Raw genomic sequence first — 18,827 nt, 5'->3', positions numbered from 1 at the left:
AATATCCGCGTGAATCGGGTTAGTTGGCGAAATATCTTCCTCCAGGAGAGTATTAATACATACGAGTTACAATACACGGGTTAAAGTTTTATTAAAAGAGATCCTTTTAAAAATGCAAGTAGATCCTTTAAAAAAAACTATGAAAACCCCCCTGAGAGACAGGTTCGCACGAGATCTAAAGAAAAACGTAAATCCATGGATCAAAACAATAAATCTTATCGAAGATAATAGGTGCGTTTTTTAATATAACAAAATTAACAAATGATCTATACGGTCCGAGCTAATAAATCAGAGCAATCGTATGCCAGTTTAAGGTGAAATCACAGGACAAGATAAATCTTTTACCGGGACGAAGTCCCTGTTTCTAGCGCCAAATTGTGAGCACTCAAGTCACGAAGGCATCCGAACGCTCACAACCAATCATCGTAATCTAGAGTGATTTGTGATGATGATATCTTAGTGTTGATTCCTTGGCTCAAAACCTTCGGGTTTATCACAGCCTCATCTAACAACTCCATGCGAGGCGTTTGCGCACGGGATATAGGTAAAAATAAAGAAAGCAATACATACAAATAAAGATCCATGGGGTTAGGCAAATATAAAGTGCTGAAATATAAACAAGACCGAGGTTTACGTGGTTCAGCACTAAGGCCTACGTCCACGGGGTTGGTAGTTTCACTATGTTCTTCGCGGTTACAAGAGTAGTCGAATGACTTTTGGGTTTACATGTATTTTCTCTTCTAAAGGATTAACTTACACTCGAAATCTCTCTCTCCTTCCCTTCCTGATTTTTCCGATCCCCCTTCCTCTCGGTGGAGAGGGGGTATTTATAGGGTTAGAGTGTGGGACCCATCTCTGAAGGCCGTTGGAACCTTATCTTCTAGTGTCTTGTGTCCATCACGCAGAGGTCTGCGTTTGCCACTTGATCACGCAGAGACATCCTCGCTCGTCCCACGGGTTGATCGACACGTATACTGCTCAGAGTGTTTATGAGGGTGGTTGAGATGCCTGCTCGTGTCAGACAAGTGTCTTCTGCCCCTGTCACGTTCGTGTCAGCTAACTTTCTCTCCACCGTTGATCTTCTTTTGGGGATGAGATAAAGTAACTCCTTGGGGTTTATTTGGTGTTCCGTAGTGCATCGTATTTTGATGTCTTGGTCTGCATGCTTTCCACGTATCTTTCTATATACACGTGTCCTGTTTCATGGGTCCTGTTTCATGAGATATATGTATACACAATTATAATACATAGGTCCTGTTTCAAATAGAAAGCAATACGAAATCTAGTAAGAACACTGGCGTAACACCCTTGGAACAAATTATGAAAAGATTGCTTATGTAGTAGATTAGACAGACTTACCATTTGGGTCTGTTAATTGTTTGTTGAAGATGTTTGAATGCGAATCAAGTAACAAAAACAAAAATGTCAGAATTTTACTCTTATAAAGCTGAAATACCAATATGATGAAACTAAACTGCAAATGATTATAAGCACTAAATGAGAAAGCAGAAGAGCTTATCGTTAATCCAGTTTTTTGGGGACTGAAAGTGATAACCTGTTCTGTTAATTCCTAACCCGTCTGATGATCCAGTTTCTGACATGACTTGGTTAAATGCTCAGACAGTTCCTTATGAGATTCAGACTTTGTAAACTCTCAGAATAGAACTAAGGAAGAAACATAGAAAATATAAAAGAAGTACAGGAGATAGGAAATTACCAGGTATATTACTAGTTCAAACAATTCTAAATAATTAAGAGGACAACTAAGCAAGCAACTTTGTGCTGATTATAATATACAATGACTCTTGACTTGAAGAAATTTGTAATATTTAAATCTTTCATTAATCTTGCCTCCACTTTACATTCATCCCCTCTGTAACTTTCAGTGTGAGAGATGCTGATGCGGATAGCATACCAGCTCCCACTACCAGATCCATATGATAGTGACCATACTTGCAGCACCATCAATGGCATCAGCAGTATTCTTCCCTTAGTGCAAGAATTATATAGACCCTCGACATTGTTAATAGTATTTGGGAAAATTCAGAAGGGAAAAGAAAAACTGAAACAGGAGGGGGCAGATAGCCAGAAACTGGAATCTATATGTTAACTGTGTTCACATGTGAAAAACGGGAAAACAATAGAGGATGCCAATATTTGCAGTACGGAAGACATTCAGCATCACTCTAAATTTCTATTGCAAGAATACAGTAACATGGACTGATTTTCCCAGAGTTGTAACTCCTCCTCTAATGATAATTGACCTTATGTTTAAGCTGCGAACAACGAACTTATCTCATGGCCAAGATTCATTTTAGGTGTCTGCATTGTCCATGCATTTAGTCTCTTAATCTCAACAGTCTCAGTACCGTTGTTGAAAGCGTATAAATGAGCTTCCTTTCCTACTGCCAAAGTTGGATAGACTCTAGTCGTGATACATGTTTTTCCACCAGCACCAAAGCTTTCTACTACTGTATGATCAATCTGCAATCGAATTGAACAAATTTAAGTAGAAATAGTTTGTTCCTCTCACTCTAAAACAACAAAGGAAGATAGATTTTTTTTACCAAGCTTCTCAGAGAAATTTCACCATCAATCAAGTCAACATCCACAAAAGCCCCAGATGAGGGTTTATCTAATTCTGCTTTTAATGATGACCTGGTACCACCAGAACACATAAGCACAACAGGCTTGTCTAGAGCTTTGAAAACCCTGAAGAATACTGGTGTATTCATCTAAGTCCTTAGAAGCTAGAGTTAACAACCCAAACGGTCCAATGCCACCTTGAACAGTAGCATCCTTCCTTCCGCAGAGCTGTTGGGCGTCATTCCATGAAGGATCAAATGATTCTGCACTTTCTAAACTTGGTAAACGAAATCTAACTTCGATATCAGCCTGTGATATTCAGAATCATAGTCATAAAAATATGGCTACTAAGTTTAACACATTGCTCTTAAATTGATTCTAACTCGGAATACCTATGCAGCTGTTATTCCTTGAACTTCAAATAGACTTCCTTTGGTGAGAGGTGTCTTTTTCAACTTCACTTCGTTTGTTCTTAAAGTTTCGAGCTCTTCGATTGGCCACTGTAGAAGTTGTTTTCCATTTCTATCCAGCCACAGTGTCCTTGGAATTGCCTACAATACAAGATTGGTTAAAAACTACTAGTATTAGCAATATCATTTACAGAAGAATCAGCTATTCTATCATATTAAATAATTATCACTGATATAAACAAACCTGAATGCCAGCTAGGGCTGTTCATGGTCGGTTTTGGTTCGGTTTCTAGCCAAACCAAAACCGAAACCAATATTATTGGTTTCTAAAAATCTAAACCAAACCAATCCATTAACCATTGGTTCGGTTTCCAAATGGTTCCAGTTGGTTTCGGTTTGTCCCAGTGGTTTTTGGTTAACCAATAATTATGTCAAACCAAAAAAAAAATACAAATTTACAGATAAAAAAATCGTAGTTGCCGATAGTATTGGTTTACACAAATATACAGACAAAAAAAAATCAAGAATAGTTAAAGCTTACTCTAATTCTAGAGATCAAATGAAGATATATATATATCTTAATTTATATTGACAAATAAAAAAGAAGGAAGACGGGAAGAAAAAGTCGAATAGCAGCAGCTGTAGTTGGGGGTGGAGAAGGGAGGTGGCTGAGAGAAGGAGAAAGAGAAAGAGGGAGAGTATCATAATGAAATATTAGATTTAGGGTTTCTATTTATCCTCTAAATTAATGGGTAGAATCTAATACTTTTAAATCGACGGTAGAAATTAAGTTTAAAAATTAATCGGTTCCCCAATGGTTTTTGGTTCGGTTTTCAGGTCAAACCAAAACCAAACCAGTAATGTCGGTTTTTCAACATTTTTTACCAAACCAATCCAAATCTAAATGGTTTGGTTCGGTTTCTTGCTTATTGGTCTGGTTCGGTCGGTTTCCAATGGTTAACCGACACCATGTTCAGCCCTAATGCCAGCCCATCCTTTAGCAAAATCATCTGCTGCAGAATCGGATTCGTTAACCCACGCCCACAATATCCTTCTGTTTTTCGCCTCATCGAAGAATGTTTTAGACGCATAGAATTTCCCGTAATCAAATTTCAGTCCTGTAGTTGTTGAATAATGGTTACCTGGAGTGTTATCAGGTACATACTCATCCTTGTTCAGATAGTAATCCCCAACTGTGTAGAAATCTGACCATGTTCTTTGAACACTCACCTTTAAGATGTACTTAACATTGGCTCCACTCGCAGAAGTGTCTAATCCTTTTTTACCTTTCAGTGGCACAGGAAAGAAATCTGGAATCATTCCCAAATACCAGTATCTGGTGCAGAATGGAAGTTATTTTCAGATGCTGTCCATGTCATGAAATCTTTACTTCTAAACAACAACGCCGTCCCCAGATTACTTCTCTCACTCCCAACTAGAATTCTCCAATACCCATCTTTACCTAACCATGCAGTTGTCGGATCCCGGAACGAAGTTCCGTTAATGCCATTGGGTGGCAAAATCAATGGATTTTTGTCTAGCTTTTTCCATTCTACAAGTAAGGGATCCGATGAATTCTTTGGCACAGCAATGTTCTGAACTTGTACATTATTTATATCTATGCCAGTATAAAGCATCACCGGCTTGTTACCAGGGAGGATAGTGGCAGAACCTGACCAGCACCCATTGACATCAAATGAATCCGTAGGGGCCATTGCAACATCAAGGCGAAACCAGTTGACCATATCTTTTGATACAGAATGGCCCCAGACTATATCACTTGCCCATGCAGCAGCTTTAGGATTGTATTGGTAGAAAAGATGGTAGATTCCATTATAATACATTGGTCCTGTTGCAGATCATGAGAGTTCTTTTAAGAACACCATTGTAACTCTAAGTAACTAAACAACAAAGATTTCTCATGTATGTGTAAGAGCTAAGACTGGCTTACCATTTGGGTCTGGTGAATTGTTGTTGGAGAGGTTTGAATGCCATCCAAGTAAGAAGCATGAAACAATGTTAAAATAGTACTTCAGTTGATAACACATAGCAAGATTGGTAACAATGAGCAAGAAAACATAAAACAGTACTAGTTGAGATAATAATAATGGAACTGCTAGCAAGGGCTAAAACTTTCAATCCCATTTTATGTTAATGCTTGTGAAACACCAAAATTCCACGGGGTATGATCGCCGTTTATCTCCGAGAAATAAATGACGGAGGTCCGGGATTAGATTAAGTTGAAATGCTGATTATATATGATTAGTTAAGTTGAAAAACTAATCAAAAAACTAATGATGATATGTACAATCAAGTGAGAAGTGAGAACTTACCATTGATCCAGTTCTTGGGAGACTGAAAGTGATAGCCTGTTCTGTTAACTCCAACCCCATCCAATCCAGTTTCTGATATGTCGTTGTTAAATGCTCGAACCCCATAGTTGCTTATGAGAGTACAGCATAAGAAGATGAAAATCATTTTAATCAAATGAACAGAACTTTCTAAAATCGCCATCAGTTACAATCAAATCTAAGAACAGAGAGTAAGGAAGAAACGTAAAAAAGAAGAAGAAAACGAGATGATGATGATGATAAAAAGCCAACACCAGGCTTTTTTACTTCAAACTCTTGGATTTTTAATCAAGAAGACAACTAAGCAACTTGTACTAACCCTGATTATAATATACTACATCTTGACTTTAAATAATTGATAAGTAAAGTTTTTATTTTATTAATTATGAATTAGGAATATTCAATATAAGATAATTGTAATATAATATTAAAATCTTCCTTAACCTTGGATCCCTTATACATTCATTTATATGAGGGCCAGAGAGAATACTAAACATGACGATGACCTTATTCTATTTCTGAACTAATTCAATGTATTTAAAAATGATTATTTTGCATCTGAATCCTGATGCCAATTAGGTTAATCACGATCCAGTTTTCTTCGTGTTTGTGCTTTAACATTCATTTTTGGTCTTCCTATTGACCATGCTTTCAACTCTGCAATTTCAACAGCTTCAGTACCGTTGTTGAAAGCATACAAGTGAGCATTTTTCCCCAGTGCAAGAGTTGGGTAAACCCTGGACGTTATACATGTTTTTCCTCCAGAAGCAAAACTTTCGACCACTGAATTATCAATCTGCAGTAGAAACAATAGAACAAAAAATTTCAACCACTGAATTATCAAACTCATCATCCACCCAGAAACTAGGGATCATGGATCAAGAAAAGAATACACAAAGGGCTTGATATTGATAAGACTCATGGGGAAAGAGTCCACGTATGAAAAGACCACTGGATCCTAAACCTTGCACCTACTAACGAATTACCAGATGTCTATAAAAAAAAATAAAAACTGGCAACAGGAAATGCTACATGAACTTACTTACAGATAAGCAAGTGGAGACAATAAAAGGATTGCAGCTTTACTGTATACTTGTATAACATCAAAAACTCGCAACTTGTAGCACTTTAATCTAACTTCTCAAGAAGAACGGAGAAAGTGCTCAGTGCTGGATCCATAGAGATGGATATGAATGGTGCTACTAAACAGTAATATGTCCATGGAACTAAGATGGAGAAAGTGCTTGTTGTTGCCAATAGGCAATAACAGCAGCTTGGTTAAGGCTATTATGAACTTTTTATGCAGTTACAATTGAGAGGTCCGAAATATTACAGATAAATGCCGTAATCCAGCCAAATACTTTATCAACAAAAGTAGAAAATATGCTGTTAGAAGTAAAAAGAGGTAGTAGATGGCATAATTAGGACATGGTTACAAAAGTATTTTCCTTCTTGGTTCTGTCACCAGTACTCAAATAGGTTTAAACAGAGATACTGGCTTTAATTTTGGCTTTGGTTTCAAACTAAATCTTGGTTTAATTATTGTTCCTATTAACAGTGGAAAACAACCACACGAAACAAAGAAGAATACAACTATATTTTATTTCAATGCTACTTAATAAATACTGTAATTAAAACCATACCAAGCTCCTCAAAGAAAGCTTTCCATCACTCAAATCTGCATCTACAAAAGCTCCATAAGACCGTTTTGTAACTCCTGGTTTTAGAGAAGACCTGATTTTATACCAAGATTGCCAAAAATACAAGTCAGCTGGTGATTCTACATTTTGTTAGCATACATAGGAGAGTATCTCATGAGTATCAAAAACAAAGTTAAGCTAACCTTACACCGCCAGAGCACATAAGTACTGTATACTTGTCTTGAGCTTTAAAAACTCTAAAGACGACTGTTGTGTATTCCATCAAATTTTTAGAAGCCAATGCTAACAATCCGAAAGGTCCAACCCCACCTTGAACAGTAGCATCCTTCTTACCACAGAGTGCTTCAGCGTCAACCCAAGTAGGGTCAAACAACTCTGCCTTCTCCAAACTAGGCAAATGGAATGTAACTTCAACATCGGCCTATGGAGTAGAAATATAAAATAGTATAAAGTGAAAGCTCAAAATCGAGACTGCATAAACGCTATCTGTACTCTAAAATATAATTCTTCGTATTTGCATACCTGTGAAGCTGTTATTCCTTTAACTTCGGAAAGAATTCCCTTGGTGAGATATATTTGTCATGGCAACTTCTTCTCTTCTCAAACTTTTGAGTTCTTCAACCGGCCATTGTAGAAGTTGTTTTTCGTTTTTATCAAGCCATAAAGTTCTCGGAACTGACTGCAAATATGAAGTGATGATAAGGCATCAAATGCAAGCCAGCATTTAGCTACACTATATAGATCTGAAAACTGTATATCTTTAATAAACCACCTGAATGCCAGCCCATCCTTCAGCAATATCGTCTTCTTTGGTATCGGACTCGAGAACCCATCCCCACAGGATCCTCCTCTTTTTCGATGCATCAAAAAATGATTTAGATGCATAGAAGTTTCCATAGTCATACCTTAATCCCGTCGAATCATCAACAGATGTATTGTCAGGTATATACTGATCCTTACTCAAAAGATAGTGACCAACCGTATAGTGATCAGCGGTCTTCTCACCAAGACTCACTTTTAAAACATGTTTGATTCGGTCTCCACTTGCAGATGTGTCTAAACCTTCTTTTCCTGTTAGTGATACAGGAAAGAAATCCGGACACTCCCACATACCAGTTTGAGCAGAATGTAGTGGATATTGGACCTTAACCCATTTAACGAAATCTTTACTTTTATACAGTAATGCCATTCCTGTTTTGTTACCGCTCTCATTTCCAACTACCAATCTCCAGTACCCATCTTTGCCCAACCAAGCAGTTGTCGGGTCTCGAAATGAGGCAGCATTAATCCCATTGATTGGCTCTATCAAGGGGTTGTAGTCAGGTTTCGTCCATTCTTCTAGGAAAGGATCTGATAAGTTCTTTGGTACTGCAATGTTCTGCACTTGTCGATTCTCTGTATCAATGCCTGTGTAGAATATCACAGGTTTATTTCCCTGGAGGATAGTTGCAGAACCCGACCAACAACCATTGATATCGAATGGAGCTGAAGGATAGATTGCGGGATTAAGAGGGAGCCAATTGATCATGTCCTTTGATACAGAATGCCCCCACACAATGTTTCCCCATACAGCACCTTCGGGGTTGTACTGGTAGAACAGATGGTAGGTACCATTATAGTACATTGGGCCTGTTTTAAATCAGATAATACGAGATTAAATTGGAAAAATGCAACTTGAGGATTAAACCATTAAAAAGGTCTAGATTAACCTAAAGAAATGTAGGATGAACTCTTACCATTTGGGTCTGTTTGTTGTTGCAGGTATCAGAGTGCCATTCAAGCAAGAAACTAACGTTAGACACTAAGCAATTGAAGAAACATAATAATAATATTATGCAGTGAGAGCAGTCTAACACACTATCAAAAGAAAAAGAAAAAGAAAAAAAAAGGAGATCAGTCCATAGAAAGTTTTGTTCTTGCATACAGCTGAAGCTCAAACCGGGACCCTGCTAGCTTAAAACTGATGAATTTACGATTCCAGTCCCATTGTTGCACTAAACCAACCATCAATAACTAAAATCCGAATGAGATGAGCTGCAAACAATTTTCTACCATCATCCACCAACAAACCATGAAGATCTACCCTATTTATAAATCTCAGACACATTCTTTTCTAACAAACATAGCTGTAATAAAGTATACCCCAAGTGCCACAACCACCATGCGATTTATTACGCTACTATCACTATCAACATATTTGAATTACTCTGCTAGTTTATTACATCCGATTAATACCCCAAAAGCAACAAATCCACAAGTAATAGTGGTCCATGGTACCACAACCCAGCAGTAACCGCAGCAAAACCACCTAACTGACCGGTACGAAATCATTCCAAGGACCAACAAATAATCTTTTCCTAAACAACGCAGTTGAGGCCGCGGTACAACCAGTTAAAGTAGTAGTAACAGCAGTTCTAGATCTACAGATAGCATTCCACTGCACATCATAAATTCCACTTTGCCACAAGTTTTTAGGATCATAACAAAGGGTTAGATTCATACCAACCAAACCAAATAACATAAAAGCACCCAAAACAACTGATGGAGCACTATGGCAGCCTATTAAGGAAACAGAGCTACATGTGTGAACAATTTCTATTATAAATCAGCAACATCCCCATCCATATAAACAACACCAGAACTCGTTAAAATTCTAAATCAATAACCCGAAACCAAATAAGATATTCCAATGAATCAGTTCTTAATGGGCTAACCCCAACCATCAAAGCCACTGAAATCAGTATCTGGGGGCATCACCACCGGAATATGTAAGTGGGGATTTTAAATTAGGAAAATTAAGGAGCATGAAACTAATAAAGGTCCCCAGATGTTGGGATTTACAGATCTGAATGGAAAACAACAAACTAAATTAATAATGCTAATCACTAAATAGTTCACTACATAATCTATCACAGAAAAAAAGCTAACTTACAGTAGCTCATTTAGGATTTCATACTAAAGCACATGTAACTCAAAACAAGAACTTAAACAAGAAATAAGAACTTACCATTCATCCAATTTTTCTGAGGTTGAAAGTGATAACCTGTTCTGTAAAGACTCCAAGCATTAGATTTGTTAGTAGCCTGAATTTCTGATAGTACTTTGTTAGATGCCTGAACCCCATTGACTAAAAGGCTAAACCATAATGGAACCAGTAGCAACGGAACAAGCATTTCTAGAATCTCCATAACCAATGAACCTTAAAACAGAAAAACTAAAGAAAAAGATATTTGAAGAAGAATTATTTATATTCAAAGAAACCACAGCTAACATTTACTAATCGACACCCCCCCTGCAATCAATCGGTCCAACCAAACCTGTACCAGTCCAGTGACTCGAAGACTTTCTTTCAAAGATGCAAGACTTGAAAAGACTTGATACGGCAAATAAAAGTAAAAAGTAAAACTCAAGAGAATAAATAAGTTTACTGTAAATAAAAATATTCTAAAGGTGAATTACTTTATTTCCAATTGACACTACATGTAACATCCTTATGTACTCGTATGGACAATTTTGACAAGGAACCATCGGACAACATGATGGATATTATTCTCCTGAAACAAAATCCTACTCATTGCTCACTCAAACTAGAGGACTAATTTTTCTTCAATTCATTGAGGGACTATTCATTGACCATGCTTTTAACTTCCCAATCTTTACCGCTTGAGTTCCATTGTTGAAAACATACAAATGAGCATTATTTCCAATAGCCAGTGTTGGATAAGCCCTTGATAAGATGCATGTTTTTCCTCCAGCACCAAAACTCTCTACGACTGAATTATCGATCTGCAACCAAACATCATATATATTAGAAGAAAGAATGTAAATTTTAGAACTAAAATATATTATTATTTGAAACACAAATATATTTAACAATTAAAGTATATAGAGATTAAAAGTCTTACCAAGCTTCTCAAGGAAAGCTTTCCATTACTAATATCAACATCTACGAAACCTCCGTAAGATGGCTTGTACATCTTATCATGTGTTAAAGAAGACCTGCAGTAATTTGATGGAGAAAAGAAACAAAATCAGCTTTCTTTAGTTGAAGAAAGTATTCAAATCAAAAGAGTCCATCTTAATTAACGTACCTAATACCACCAGAGCACATAAGCACTTTATGTTTGTCATTTGATTTGAAGACCCTAAAAAATACCGCAGTATACTCTTGTAAGTCACTTGACGCCAGTGTTAGCAATCCAAAAGGTCCGATGCCACCCGAGACACTAGCATCTTTTTCGCCGCAAAGTCTTTCAGCATCAACCCATTTAGGATCAAATGGTTCAGCATGTTCCAAACTTGGTATACGGAATGTAATTTCAACATCAGCCTGTAAAATGCAAATTCACTCAAGTGAATAGATACATCATAATTCAAAGCGGAGCAAATGTTTATGACATCGTATTTAGATCTTACAAATAGCATACCTGAGCAGGAGTAATTCCTTCAATCTCAATGAGACTTCCCTTATGAAGAGGTATCTTGGTCATCTCCACTCGACCGTGACCGCTTCGTAAATGATTAACCTCTTCAATAGGCCATTGTAAGAGTTGTTTTTCATTTCTATCAAGCCACATGTCCTCGGAATTGCCTATAGTGAAAAAATAAAATTACTTAAAAAATAAACGGAAATGAAATCTTCAGACCATATCTTTAGTTCTAGAGAAGAGGATAATTACCTGAACCCCAGCCCAGCCTTTAGCAATTTGATCATCTGGAGTTCGATCGGATTCGTTAGCCCATCCCCACAAGATTCTTCTATTCTTTGACGGATCGAAAAACGACTTGGATGCATAGAAATTTCCATAATCATACCTTAACCCTGTACTATCATCAACTGAAGTGTTGTCTGGTACATATCGATCTTTGCTAGTAAAATATTGACCAAGAGTGTAATATTCGAACCTTGTAAGATCAAGGCTCACTTTCAGCACATGTTTAACACCATCACCAACCGATGAAGTGTCTAATCCTTGTTTCCCATTCAGCGACACTGGATAAAATCTGGGCACTCCCACATACCAGTAGTAGCAGAAGAATGTAACAAATGTTTGGCTTTAGTCCAATGAATAAAATCCTTGCTTCTATACAACACCGCGGTTCCTCTCATATCTCTCTTGCTACCAACTACTAATCTCCAGTGCCCATCTTTACTCCACCATGCAGTTGTGGGATCTCGAAACGCACTCGCATTCACACCAATGCTTGGTTTGATTATTGGGTTGTAATCAGGCTTCACCCATTCTCTTAAGAATGGGTCAGACAAGTTCTTCGGCACTGCAATGTTTTGTACTTGTCTCTCGTCTGGATCAATACCAGTGTAAAGTATAACAGGTTTGTTGCCAGGAAGTATAGTTGCAGAACCTGACCAGCACCCATTTATGTCAAATGGTTTGGAAGGGGCAATTGCATGTTCAAGGGAAAACCAGTTTATCAAATCAGTGGATACTGAGTGTGCCCATACAATATTCCCCCACACAGCACCTTTGGGATTATACTGGTAGAAAAGATGATAAACGCCTTTATAATACATTGGGCCTGTTAAAAAACCATAGCATGGGTAAAACACTTAACTATAATGAAATAAAATAAACGATCGACGTCTAATACAAATCAAGATAAAGAATGTAATAGCATACCATTTGGATCTGTTTGATAGTTTGATGCAGAGATTCATGTGCCATGCAAAAAAGCAAGAAAAAAACATATGGTTAGCTGAACATAAATGAAAATCTAGCATGCACAAATAGGAAAATAAACCAATATATTGCTCGAATTGTATTCAAAATCAGTTTTGAAAGACTTAGCCAAAATCCCATCAAGAATTCCAGTAGCCAAAACTGAAATGTAGTAGGGACTAAAAAAAAAATTGTACCAGAATTATTTATTTTTGATAACACAATCCCAGCTATTTATTTATTTTTGGAATAATGAGATTGACAATAAAAAAAATGTTAGATTGTTAAAACTATGCTATATTAATGCTGAAATCTGTTCAGCTTACAAATCACTGAACAGTATAAACCAAAAATGGAAGAAAAAAAAAACCTCTGATGTCTAAACAATCCTAGTCAAACTCGATGTATCTCTAGTCAATCCAGTCAAAAAAAAATTAATACTAAAAAGTAAAAAGGAACATGTGCTTAAGAAGGAAACAAACGACATGTATGCAGTAAAAATCCATTGCCCCCGTTCCTGGAAATCCTTAATTGTATGCGAAAAAAGATATCGTTTCCAAAAATCAGTGATACTGCTTATCTTTTGAATGATAAAAATACTAAAAACATGATATTAACACAGATAAGACTAATTAAATCAGATTTAGAAGGAACTGCATACCGTTGATCCAGTTTTTGGGAGGTTGGAAGTGAAAACCAGTTCTTAGATGTCCTAGTTTCACCGGTGCTTTCACTGCCACAAGTGATTGAAAATGTGGATTATTTTATGTAATGCTTCAACACTGAGATTGAAACATAAGAAAAGAAGAGTAAACCAACAAATGAACTTCGCCATTGTTTTTGATGATGATTTATGCGGATACTTGTTTTCTTGAAAGATGGATGAAAGCTTGAGAATGAATGTATGTATTTATAGAGATACTAGACAAGTTTTCCGCATATATTGACTTTACTCGATAATAACAAGGAAAGAAATATTATCTAGGTTTTATCTATAAATTAGGCAATACAGCGTATCTTGATATGTGACCGTAGTTATATCACTCAATTGCATTGCATGGGATGTAGCTGTACGGTGTCATAATGATGATTTAGATAAGCACACATTAATTACGGTAATTACTCCTCTGTGTAATCCTCAAATGAAAGAGCTTGCCAAATGTATGAAATAAATTTACCAAATTAACAAATGTGAGATTTATTAGGTGGAATACTTATCCAAAGTTTCAAATCTAGTAACTAATTCTTTTCCAAGTTAGTTTTTTTTCTTTTTGAAAAAGTTTTCCAAATTAGCTAGAATTACGTTTCCACAGGGATACCTGGAAATCCCACAATTAATGTTAATCAAGTTTTTTGAGAAATCTTATAGGGCTTGAAAATGGGACTGGGAGCTGGTTTGTTTAAAAAGCCCAATTCCTAAATTTTATTAAACCCAATACACTTAGACGCACTCATAAGACATTGCCAAAATGGGATAGTATTCTTTCAGTCATTCCATCCAAAGAATTGCAAAGAATTAAAATTTATTCAACAGCATATCAAAATGCATTACAATATCATTACTTAAAGAAGAAAGATGGTCGACACCATGAAGTTATTTTCTCTAAGGTTTGGGTGCAAGACCAGTCTTGATAGCGTGAATTGTAGCAACATCAGTTTTGAAAGACTTGGCCAAAATCCCATCAGGGATTCCAGAAGCGAAAACCGAACTAGGAACTGAAACTGTACCAGCATTTGCACTGCCAAAAGCAGAAACTGCAATGGAATAAGCTTGGGGATCAACATTTTGCTGATAATGAACAAGTCCTTTCGGGAACACAAAGAGATCACCACTTTGAAGTGTTTGAGTAAAAAGTTTATTAGCGGTGTCGATAAATCCAACTTCAAGAGTACCACTGTTAATTGTTTGTTGAAGATGTTTGAATGCGAATCAAGTAACAAAACAAAAATGTCAGAATTTTACTCTTATAAAGCTGAAATACCAATATGATGAAACTAAACTGCAAATGATTATAAGCACTAAATGAGAAAGCAGAAGAGCTTATCGTTAATCCAGTTTTTTGGGGACTGAAAGTGATAACCTGTTCTGTTAATTCCTAACCCGTCTGATGATCCAGTTTCTGACATGACTTGGTTAAATGCTCAGACAGTTCCTTATGAGATTCAGACTTTGTAAACTCTCAGAATAGAACTAAGGAAGAAACATAGAAAATATAAAAGAAGTACAGGAGATAGGAAATTACCAGGTATATTACTAGTTCAAACAATTCTAAATAATTAAGAGGACAACTAAGCAAGCAACTTTGTGCTGATTATAATATACAATGACTCTTGACTTGAAGAAATTTGTAATATTTAAATCTTTCATTAATCTTGCCTCCACTTTACATTCATCCCCTCTGTAACTTTCAGTGTGAGAGATGCTGATGCGGATAGCATACCAGCTCCCACTACCAGATCCATATGATGGTGACCATACTTGCAGCACCATCAATGGCATCAGCAGTATTCTTCCCTTAGTGCAAGAATTATATAGACCCTCGACATTGTTAATAGTATTTGGGAAAATTCAGAAGGGAAAAGAAAAACAGAAACAGGAGGGGGCAGAGAGCCAGAAACTGGAATCTATATGTTAACTGTGTTCACATGTGAAAAACGGGAAAACAATAGAGGATGCCAATATTTGCAGTACGGAAGACATTCAGCATCACTCTAAATTTCTATTGCAAGAATACAGTAACATGGACTGATTTTCCCAGAGTTGTAACTCCTCCTCTAATGATAATTGACCTTATGTTTAAGCTGCGAACAACGAACTTATCTCATGGCCAAGATTCATTTTAGGTGTCTGCATTGTCCATGCATTTAGTCTCTTAATCTCAACAGTCTCAGTACCGTTGTTGAAAGCGTATAAATGAGCTTCCTTTCCTACTGCCAAAGTTGGATAGACTCTAGTCGTGATACATGTTTTTCCACCAGCACCAAAGCTTTTACTACTGTATGATCAATCTGCAATCGAATTGAACAAATTTAAGTAGAAATAGTTTGTTCCTCTCACTCTAAAACAACAAAGGAAGATAGATTTTTTTTACCAAGCTTCTCAGAGAAATTTCACCATCAATCAAGTCAACATCCACAAAAGCCCCAGATGAGGGTTTATCTAATTCTGCTTTTAATGATGACCTGGTACCACCAGAACACATAAGCACAACAGGCTTGTCTAGAGCTTTGAAAACCCTGAAGAATACTGCTGTGTATTCATCTAAGTCCTTAGAAGCTAGAGTTAACAACCCAAACGGTCCAATGCCACCTTGAACAGTAGCATCCTTCCTTCCGCAGAGCTGTTGGGCGTCATTCCATGAAGGATCAAATGATTCTGCACTTTCTAAACTTGGTAAACGAAATCTAACTTCGATATCAGCCTGTGAATATTCAGAATCATAGTCATAAAAATATGGCTACTAAGTTTAACACATTGCTCTTAAATTGATTCTAACTCGGAATACCTATGCAGCTGTTATTCCTTGAACTTCAAATAGACTTCCTTTGGTGAGAGGTGTCTTTTTCAACTTCACTTCGTTTGTTCTTAAAGTTTCGAGCTCTTCGATTGGCCACTGTAGAAGTTGTTTTCCATTTCTATCCAGCCACAGTGTCCTTGGAATTGCCTACAATACAAGATTGGTTAAAAACTACTAGTATTAGCAATATCATTTACAGAAGAATCAGCTATTCTATCATATTAAATAATTATCACTGATATAAACAAACCTGAATGCCAGCTAGGGCTGTTCATGGTCGGTTTTGGTTCGGTTTCTAGCCAAACCAAAACCGAAACCAATATTATTGGTTTCTAAAAATCTAAACCAAACCAATCCATTAACCATTGGTTCGGTTTCCAAATGGTTCCAGTTGGTTTCGGTTTGTCCCAGTGGTTTTTGGTTAACCAATAATTATGTCAAACCAAAAAAAAAATACAAATTTACAGATAAAAAAATCGTAGTTGCCGATAGTATTGGTTTACACAAATATACAGACAAAAAAAAATCAAGAATAGTTAAAGCTTACTCTAATTCTAGAGATCAAATGAAGATATATAATATATCTTAATTTATATATTGACAAATAAAAAAGAAGGAAGACGGGAAGAAAAAAGTCGAATAGCAGCAGCTGTAGTTGGGGGTGGAGAAGGGAGGTGGCTGAGAGAAGGAGAAAGAGAAAGAGGGAGAGTATCATAATGAAATATTAGATTTAGGGTTTCTATTTATCCTCTAAATTAATGGGTAGAATCTAATACTTTTAAATCGACGGTAGAAATTAAGTTTAAAAATTAATCGGTTCCCCAATGGTTTTTGGTTCGGTTTTCAGGTCAAACCAAAACCAAACCAGTAATGTCGGTTTTTCAACATTTTTTACCAAACCAATCCAAATCTAAATGGTTTGGTTCGGTTTCTTGCTTATTGGTCTGGTTCGGTCGGTTTCCAATGGTTAACCGACACCATGTTCAGCCCTAATGCCAGCCCATCCTTTAGCAAAATCATCTGCTGCAGAATCGGATTCGTTAACCCACGCCCACAATATCCTTCTGTTTTTCGCCTCATCGAAGAATGTTTTAGACGCATAGAATTTCCCGTAATCAAATTTCAGTCCTGTAGTTGTTGAATAATGGTTACCTGGAGTGTTATCAGGTACATACTCATCCTTGTTCAGATAGTAATCCCCAACTGTGTAGAAATCTGACCATGTTCTTTGAACACTCACCTTTAAGATGTACTTAACATTGGCTCCACTCGCAGAAGTGTCTAATCCTTTTTTACCTTTCAGTGGCACAGGAAAGAAATCTGGACATTCCCAAATACCAGTATCTGGTGCAGAATGGAAGTTATTTTCAGATGCTGTCCATGTCATGAAATCTTTACTTCTAAACAACAACGCCGTCCCCAGATTACTTCTCTCACTCCCAACTAGAATTCTCCAATACCCATCTTTACCTAACCATGCAGTTGTCGGATCCCGGAACGAAGTTCCGTTAATGCCATTGGGTGGCAAAATCAATGGATTTTTGTCTAGCTTTTTCCATTCTACAAGTAAGGGATCCGATGAATTCTTTGGCACAGCAATGTTCTGAACTTGTACATTATTTATATCTATGCCAGTATAAAGCATCACCGGCTTGTTACCAGGGAGGATAGTGGCAGAACCTGACCAGCACCCATTGACATCAAATGAATCCGTAGGGGCCATTGCAACATCAAGGCGAAACCAGTTGACCATATCTTTTGATACAGAATGGCCCCAGACTATATCACTTGCCCATGCAGCAGCTTTAGGATTGTATTGGTAGAAAAGATGGTAGATTCCATTATAATACATTGGTCCTGTTGCAGATCATGAGAGTTCTTTTAAGAACACCATTGTAACTCTAAGTAACTAAACAACAAAGATTTCTCATGTATGTGTAAGAGCTAAGACTGGCTTACCATTTGGGTCTGGTGAATTGTTGTTGGAGAGGTTTGAATGCCATCCAAGTAAGAAGCATGAAACAATGTTAAAATAGTACTTCAGTTGATAACACATAGCAAGATTGGTAACAATGAGCAAGAAAACATAAAACAGTACTAGTTGAGATAATAATAATGGAACTGCTAGCAAGGGCTAAAACTTTCAATCCCATTTTATGTTAATGCTTGTGAAACACCAAAATTCCACGGGGTATGATCGCCGTTTATCTCCGAGAAATAAATGACGGAGGTCCGGGATTAGATTAAGTTGAAATGCTGATTATATATGATTAGTTAAGTTGAAAAACTAATCAAACAAACTAATGATGATATGTACAATCAAGTGAGAAGTGAGAACTTACCATTGATCCAGTTCTTGGGAGACTGAAAGTGATAGCCTGTTCTGTTAACTCCAACCCCATCCAATCCAGTTTCTGATATGTCGTTGTTAAATGCTCGAACCCCATAGTTGCTTATGAGAGTACAGCATAAGAAGATGAAAATCATTTTAATCAAATGAACAGAACTTTCTAAAATCGCCATCAGTTACAATCAAATCTAAGAACAGAGAGTAAGGAAGAAACGTAAAAAAGAAGAAGAAAACGAGATGATGATGATGATAAAAAGCCAACACCAGGCTTTT

General features: G+C 36.8%; 4 pseudogenes; all 4 read right to left on the bottom strand.

Annotated features, from left to right (window-relative positions):
- Positions 1-1,706: 1,706 nt before the first annotated feature.
- Positions 1,707-5,594, bottom strand: LOC113320279 (annotated as a pseudogene).
- A 105-nt stretch (positions 5,595-5,699) lies between these two features.
- On the bottom strand, positions 5,700-10,228 carry LOC113320278 (annotated as a pseudogene).
- Positions 10,229-10,448: 220 nt separating this feature from the next.
- LOC113323076 lies at positions 10,449-13,570 on the bottom strand (annotated as a pseudogene).
- Positions 13,571-14,918: 1,348 nt separating this feature from the next.
- On the bottom strand, positions 14,919-18,811 carry LOC113323473 (annotated as a pseudogene).
- Between the last annotated feature and the right edge of the window lie 16 nt (positions 18,812-18,827).

The sequence above is a fragment of the Papaver somniferum genome, chromosome 11 (genome assembly GCF_003573695.1).
Source record: "Papaver somniferum cultivar HN1 chromosome 11, ASM357369v1, whole genome shotgun sequence".
NCBI classification, from domain to species: domain Eukaryota; kingdom Viridiplantae; phylum Streptophyta; class Magnoliopsida; order Ranunculales; family Papaveraceae; genus Papaver; species Papaver somniferum.
Note: the sequence above shows the minus strand (reverse complement) of the source record. Positions and strands in the feature narration are given on the sequence as shown.